Source organism: Tenrec ecaudatus, chromosome 4, assembly GCF_050624435.1.
Source record: "Tenrec ecaudatus isolate mTenEca1 chromosome 4, mTenEca1.hap1, whole genome shotgun sequence".
Taxonomy (NCBI): Eukaryota; Metazoa; Chordata; class Mammalia; order Afrosoricida; family Tenrecidae; genus Tenrec; species Tenrec ecaudatus.
In genome coordinates this window covers 18,126,979-18,134,203 of record NC_134533.1, presented here as the reverse complement: position 1 = coordinate 18,134,203, position 7,225 = coordinate 18,126,979, and the positions used below count along the sequence as shown (strand labels likewise).

Sequence of the window (7,225 nt, the reverse complement as noted above, 5' to 3'; positions counted from 1 at the left end):
TTATCATTTTTTGGAATGAATATTTTTAATTTTATTTTCCCTGAACAATTTTATTGGCATACAATTCGTGTATTATACAATTTAATAGTTTAATTACATTCTTAATGAGGTGGAGGGGTTTACATTTCTGACCATCAACTTCGCTCAACAGTTCAAACCATTTCTCAACTCCCAACCCTGCATTCTACCTCACCCATCCCCCACCATCTGATTTGAAGGGAGCTAGATGGATATGAGGTGGAAAACTGAAGGGATTTTTATCATTTTTCTTCTATGCATTTTCCCCTCTTGTGGTGGATAAATGTAACACAAACAGCCAAGCATTTTCCACAGTCAGACTCTCCTAAATATTTTAATAAAACTCACTACCCTGAAAGCTAATGTTTCCCAACATATCCTCCATCTGTGTCTGAACACCTCTGGGGCAGTGTTTCAATATGGCAGTTTTGAAAACCTCAAGGGATTCAAATCATGTCCCTTTTAAATGTCCTTTGTATTTTGAGAATAATAGGTATAAAAGGGCAAGATCAGAGTTATAAGGGTTGCAGGGTAGATAATGGGGTGAGGTTTCCCTATGAAATTCCCCATGGGAGCCCTTGCTGCCCTGAAGGAATGAACAGGTGTGTTGTCTTGATGAAGCGGGGCGGCAGAGGGAGGAGGGGAAGAAATCCCTTGGCACAACTTTGCTGACCTTTTCAGAATCAGAAAAGTTATTCTGTGGGATTTTCCAACTCTCCTAAAGCTTCTTCCTACAGTGCCTCCCATCATGATTCTGTGTTGTTCAAAGAAGTCTGTCAAAACAACTCTTTTAAAATCCCATAAAACGGTCACCCAAACCTGACCTGACCTTTCAATCTTGAATGTAACCAGCTCAGTAGACCCCCTTGATAGTCATCGTTTTGATTAGTACTGGCTCTCTGGGTCATACTGGTAAAACCAGAACTCCCTACTTATGATTAGTTCCATAAATTAAATGAATTGACTTAGATATTGCTTAAAAGACTCATGGAAAGATCAGTTCTTTGAGCTAGTAGATCTTTGTGTAATGTTTCTGGCACCCTAACACCAAAATATTTTTGAGACCGAGATATTCATTGAAAGTTGAAAATATTGACCTGTGTGAGAGCTCCACTTCAGTAGCTCTCTCTAGAGTCTTCTTCCATCAATGTCGGGCCCTCAGCTACTGTCTCTTCATTGGTGGAGGTTGACCGTCTTCCTTCTCCTGGCTCATCTTTGAGGTCTTCTTGACCCGTGTTATTTCACATGATCCATTTAAATTAACAACATGTACACTGTTTGGGGCAGTATTTCCATATATCTGAGCAAAGCTTCAATGGTTTGGAAATATGTTAATTTAAGTTGTCATTAAAAATTTGGCATGAGCCCTAAGCATTTTTACCATAGTCCAAAAAGTACACTTTTTGAAGGCGCTCTGACAAGACTAAGACAGCATATAAATAAGAGTGTTTACATGAAGACCTTCACTGTTAGAACACACTTGGTTTGGAATGGACCTGTGCATGGTATGAAGTAGAACCTTAGGAACAATTCTTCTTGGTCTACCATCTTTGTGCAATATTTCAATAAAAAATCTTAACAGTGAACAATAAATAATCAAAGTATTTCCACCTATCAATTTGTTTGTTATGGTTTGTAAAAAGGTGGAAATAAGTTTATATGCCTTTTCACTGAAACTCTTATCTGTACCTTAAATTTTTGTGCTGGATATAGAATTACAGTAAACTCAATATTTCAAATCTCATCTCGTAATATGGATCATTTTCTATAAGCTGGTAAAATGTTTACCTAATCCTATATTTCCTCAATTACTATGTCACGTATGAGGGGGATTCAAAAAGTTCATGAAAAAATGGAATTAAACCGTATTGGAATTTTTCAATGAGCTTTTAGAAGACCTTCCATATATTTATATACCAATAGAAAAAGTGAAATGTAATATAAAATCATATTATTTTATAGCCCTATCTATCCAAATGTATATATCAATAAACTATCAATGAGAGAAAAGATCCAGGGAAATTTTTTTAATGTTGACTGTAAAAGGTAGGGATAGAGAAAAAGAACAAATGTCCGTTGCCTTCAGTGGCCAAAGCTATTGCCAGTGCTAAATACTTCCATGGCTACTGGATCCACAAAACTTTCCACCCATTGGCCTGTGATCATGTGCATTCTGTGTTGTTGCATGTGCTGCATGAGTCTTAAGAGGAACTTACAGACTGGTATCAGACTTATGGACTTGATCTGGATTGGGCTGGGATATTTTCTTAAGATACAATTACTGGAACTTTTATATAAAGCTCTTTCTTGTACACATATGAGTGTCTCCAAGGATTTGTTTCTCTAGTCTACCTGGACTAACACAAAGACCATGCTCTAGATGTTCTTCTAAATAGTGTTATGTCCTTGAGCAAACCATGTCCTCACTCTAGTTATTAGTTGCCTGCGCTATCAAAGAAAGATCTCAGCCCAGATAGTACCTCAGATCATTTTCAGATTTTCAGATCCAAAATATCTGTGACTCAATAAAACTGGATTCAGAGCCTGAATTACCAAAAGTTAACTTTTAAAGCAGAATGCTCGCTTAAACTGTTCTTGCTAGTCTGAGGTGGAGGCTCCAAGGGCCAACAGTTATTACCCATCTCCTTTCTTAACAAGATGCTATGGGCATCGTTAAGAATGATTGTGCACTCAGAGACCGGGCAATTACCAAACTTGAGAGAAATTATTCTCCTCACTCCTAAGCAAGTTTCAGAGGAACTAATTAATCAAGACAGTTTTAGATAAGCACACTTTCCTGAGTGATAATTAGTGTTCAGCCCTGAAAATTAGCTTCGGGGGCCTCTCAAAGCTCAAGTAGCAAAGAGGGACTGGACATGATAAATCGGCAAGGACATGGCACATTGACGCAGGGCAGGAGGCCTGCTGTCCAGCATCATTGGTTCATGGTTACAGTGCTGTCTTCTTGGGGTTTGATTCCTTACCCTATGAAAGTAAAAAAGGCATTCTAATTTAGCATAATTGGAAAACTCAGAAATTTAAATTAATTTATGATCATTGGAAGCTGTGGGAAACACTGCAATTCCATGTGAAGTTGATGCACAAGTCTTGTTTTACTTTGTTCTGTTTTTTAACAGAAGAGCACATCTGAGTGTGAACACCAGCTGTTGGTCTTTGAGTTTCATAAGAAGGTTAAGTAAAATACCTACAAGGGAAAATGAATTGGAGAATGCATGTGATGCACCTGGAACATAGCGAGAGCTCACCCAGTGCTCAGTGTCATTGTTATTTAATGACCACCATCCTTGTCTCCTCTAAGATAATACACTAGACCCTACTAGTCCCTCTCATTTCTAATCCCTCTTCATTCCTCACCCCCCTATACAAAGCCATTTCTTGTGTAACCCTACAAAGTCAATGTGTCCATCCTCAATCCCTTTTTACAACTTCCTAATCAGACTTTGACTGAAACCATCTATCTTTCCATTCATATCTCTTACCACTTTTCCTGAATCCCACCTATCCCAGACCCTGTCTTGTCACTATATTTTGTTTAAGCTGTTATCTCTACCTGGTGTCATTCCCACCACTGCTGTATATACCAATCCTATCTTTTCCACCCATCTAAAATACAGCCTCCTTCATGAAATCTTGACTGCTTCAATCTTTGCCTCTGGTTTACAAAATGTTTGGTGCTTTTTGATTGTTAGTTCACATATAATGTTGGGTCACTTTAGGATGTTCTTAGAAAGTGCTCATCTTTGGAGAAGAACATTATACATGATATAGTCAACTCAATGCTACTGAGTCAATGCTGCATCATAACAATCCCCTGTGGGTTTCTCAGGCTGTAACTACCTGTTGGAGATTGTTTTGAACAGCCCATCATGTAGATTGAAACCCAGCAAGAAACCACTACACCAACAAAGCTCCAGTTGGTATAGTAGAGAGTCCGTTTTTTAAAAATGGAGAACCCTTAAGTAGATGTATTAACACAATTTCTGCAAAAATTAACTCAAGCATAAACATGAATGTAAGTATGTCACAGGACCAGACAATGTTTTCTTTTTCTGTACATAGGTTTGCTATGTACAAAACTGACTCCTTTAACAACACAGGCTATATGAGCATTTGCTTGAAGATTATTCCTTGTTGGTTCTAAACTGGGATGATTTGGTTGAGACTTTTCATTGAGGAACCCTAACAATTAATATCTTAAATCCTCTTTGCACATTTAGTCAGAACTGTAAAAAAATACCAGCTTCCTTTGATATGCCAGTTTTTCATTTTTTACATATGTAAATATGTATTTTTAAAAATCATTTTATTGGGGCTTACACAACTCTTATCACAATCCATACATACATTCATTGCCCTCATCATTCTCAACCTTTTACATTCATTGCCCTCATCATTCTCAAAATTCGCCTTCCATTTCAGTTCCTGGAATCAGCTTGTTTTCCTTTTTTCCCTCCCCCTCCCAGCATGCTCTCCCCTCCCTCATGAACCCTTAATAAATTATAAATTATTATTTTAGCCTATCTTACACTGCTCGGCGTCTCCCTTCACCCACTTTCCTGTTGCCCATCCCCAAGAGAGGAAGTTATATGTAGATCCCCGAGATGGGTTCCCCCTTTTCCCTTCCCTTCCGGTATCCCCACTCTCACCATTGGTCCTGAAGGGTTCATCTGTCCTAGATTCTCTGTGTTTCCTGATCCCAACTGTACCGCTGCGCATCCTCTCGTCTAACCAGGTTTGCAAGGTAGAATTGGGGTCATGATAGTTGGGGGGAGGAAGTGTTTAACTAGGGAAGGTTGTGAGTTTCAATATTGTTACACTGAACCCTGAGTGACTCATCTCTTCCTCAGTACCCCTGTGGAAGGGATGTCCAGTTGTCTACAGATGGGCATTGGGTCTTCATCATGCACTCCCCTCATTCACTATGATATGATTTTCCCCCCAGCCTTTGTTGCTTGAAAACTGGTCCCCTGAGCCCTTCATGATCACACATGTTGGTGTGCTGCTTCCATGTGGGCTTTGCTGTTTCTGGGCTAGATGACCGCTTGTTTACTTTCAAGCCTTTGAGTTCCCAGATGCTATATCTCTCAATAGCTGGCCACCATCAACCTCCTTCGCCACACTTACTTAAGCTCACATTCGTCTTCAGCGCTTATGTGGGAAAGGTGATCACACAATGATGGTTTTGTTCTTTGATGTCTACTACATGGTCCCTTCAACACCTCGTGTTCACTTAGGCTTGTGTGCTTCTCTGTGGGCTTTGTTGCTTCCGAGCTAGATGACCCCTTGTTTTCCTTCAAGCCTTTAAGACCCTAGACACTATATCTTTTTGATAGCCAGCCACCATCAGCTTTCTTCACCACGTTTGCTTATGCACATATCTGTCTTCAGCAATCATTTCGGGAAGGTGGGTATCATGGAATGACCGTTTAGGTGAGCAAGGTACTATTGTATTGAGGGAGTGTGCACGAGGAGGCCCAATGTCAACCTGCTCTCTTCCCACTGGACCTATAAATATATGCACATAGGTATATTTCCCCCATAATCATAAATATATTTACATATGTACATGTCTGTATTTAGGCTTCTATGTATGCCCTTTGCCTCCTACCCCTTTCCTCTATTTCCTTACGCTTTCCTCCTGTCCCACTGCCATGTTCAGCCTTCATTCTGGTTTCAGTAATTCCTCTCAGTTAACTTGCGCTTGGTCACTCCCTACAGTTCCTCCCATGCCCTCCCTCCACTGGTTTTGAACCACTTGTTGTTCCCTTGTCTCTGGATTGGCCAACCTCTCCTCCCTTCCCCTGCTTCCAACACTCTCATGTCTCTCCGAACCATTGATCCCCTTATTTTCTTCTCACATTGTTTGTCCAACCTATCTTATCTAGGTGGACCTGCAGATATAGTAATATGTGCAAAAAATGTGAATGGATATGCCAGTTTTTCTGTAATTCAAACAATGTATTTCTTTAAGTATTTCAAAATTGCCTTGAGGTGGATTGTTTTTCTATTTTCCCTTCAATTCAGTGTTATTAATGTTGAAATAATAGTTTCAAAGGATTCATGATTTTACCAATAAATAAGGCTATTCTATAATGACTAGTAACTCACGAATCTCAATGTTTTAAACTACCAGGCTCCTGGAGGGTACTAAAATGAAAGCATGCCTTAGGAGCCAGAGTTGACTTGGCAAGTTCATCTGAGTGAACAGAGGGTAGCTGGGAGCAAGTCAGAAAAGGGCTGATGCAGAATTTCATGTAGTTACAAGGGGACTCACCTGTGAGTGTTAGTGGTGCATCATCTGAAAACAGTATCCAATCATGGAATGCAGGTGTGTTTGAATCAGAACGGACATCTTTGAAAGATACTACTTTTAAACTAGTAATAGAAATTTCTGGAGCATCTAAATAAAGTACAAACTGAGGTTTTTATTCATTATGCTTCATCCAAATGGGTTTGCTGATGGTGATTTATGTTTTTATATACATCAGGACCAATGGAATCTAACATACAATGTATATTCTGCTGTCTTAATATCAATTCAGTCTCTGCTGGATGAACCAAATCCAAACAATTCAGCCAACAGCCAGGCAGCATAGCTTTATCTGGAAAACATGTAAAAAAAAAAAAAAAAGACTTTCAGCAATTTCTGAACAAAGCTGAAGTGGCATACAATAGACAACTGGACTGTTCATCTTTTTCAACACTGTTTAGTGTAACATACCTGTCAGGAGAAAGCCTTATAAACATTAAGTGTCACAGGTATTAAGGGTTGTATAGAAAAGACAAGAAAAAAAGAGGAGAAAGCTCAATTTAGAACCTACAAAAACTTGCATTGTCTTTATTCATGTACCTCATTCTGCAAGGCAGATTTTGCTACATAAATTTGTAGTATATCTTGTTTGTTTTTCCAAATGTATAACATTTGTGTGGAATTTTCATGATCAAATATGCACATTTTGGAAATCTATACTTTTTTCAAATATTGAATGCCTTATTGTTTAAATCCTCTTTTTAATTCATTCAATTTTTAATTGGAAAAAGAGCACATAGAGCTTTTTTGCATATGAATATTAGATGTAAAACTTAAAAATACATAACTTCAGTAGAAAAATAAAAAAGAAAGCAATTTCTTGTTCAAGGTATATTAGGCTTGCATTTCGTGATTTCTGTGTCCAAGGGCTCTGTG

At 38.7% G+C, this 7,225-nt stretch overlaps 1 pseudogene; it reads left to right on the top strand.

Annotated features, from left to right (window-relative positions):
• The first annotated feature begins 4,045 nt into the window (after window positions 1-4,045).
• LOC142445679 (ubiquitin-conjugating enzyme E2 B pseudogene) lies at window positions 4,046-6,699 on the top strand (annotated as a pseudogene).
• Window positions 6,700-7,225: the final 526 nt, after the last annotated feature.